The sequence below is a fragment of the Tarenaya hassleriana genome, unplaced genomic scaffold (genome assembly GCF_000463585.1).
Source record: "Tarenaya hassleriana unplaced genomic scaffold, ASM46358v1 Cleome675, whole genome shotgun sequence".
Lineage (NCBI taxonomy): Eukaryota > Viridiplantae > Streptophyta > Magnoliopsida > Brassicales > Cleomaceae > Tarenaya > Tarenaya hassleriana.
In genome coordinates this window covers 18,142-19,088 of record NW_010969295.1, presented here as the reverse complement: position 1 = coordinate 19,088, position 947 = coordinate 18,142, and positions in this window count along the sequence as shown.

Sequence of the window (947 nt, the reverse complement as noted above, 5' to 3'; positions counted from 1 at the left end):
AATTTGGGGTTGCGACGCTTACGTTAAGCGTCAGATGACTGATAAGTTATCCTCCAAATCTGATAAGTGTTTATTTGTAGGCTACCTTAAGGAAACTAAGGGTTACTACTTCTACATTCCGGCAGAGAACAAGGTGTTCATTGCCAGGAATGCGACTTTTATGAGCGAGAGTTCGTCTCCAAAAGAGTCAGTGGGAGTAGGATCGAACTTGAGGAAGTTCGAGAGCAGCAAGTAGACGCTGAGCCGAGTGAACAAGTTGAAGAAGTTCAACCTGTTTCACTGCCCGTTGTGACTCAACCTTTGACGAGTGAACCTCAGAGATCAGGCAGTATTCGCCAAGAGCCAGCGAGATATGGATTTCTTGTGACTGGGAATGAGGAACTCATGTTATTAGAACATGACGAGCCTACCACATACCTAGAGGCTATGGCGAGTCCGGATTCCGAGAAACGGCGCGAGGCTATGAAGTCCGAGATGCAATCCATGTCAGACAACCAAGTATGGACTCTGGTTGATGCATCTGAAGGGATAAAACCCATCGGATGCAAATGGATCTTCAAGAAGAAGACAGACATGGATGGCAACGTGCACACAGATAAGGCACGACTTGTGGCGAAAGGATTCCGTCAGATTCATGGTATTGACTATGATGAGACGTTTTCGCCCGTAGTTATGCTGAAGTCCATCAGGATCCTACTTGCCATAGTCGCATATTATGACTATGAGATATGGCAAATGGATGTCAAGACTGCGTTCCTTAATGGGAACTTGACCGAGGATGTGTACATGACACAACCCGAAGGTTTTGTAGATCCGAGGAACCCGAGGATGGTGTGCAAGCTTCAGAGGTCCATTTATGGACTGAAACAGGCTTCGAGAAGCTGGAACCTTCGTTTTGACGAGACAATCAAAAAGTTTGGTTTCTCACAAAACGAAGACGAGCCATG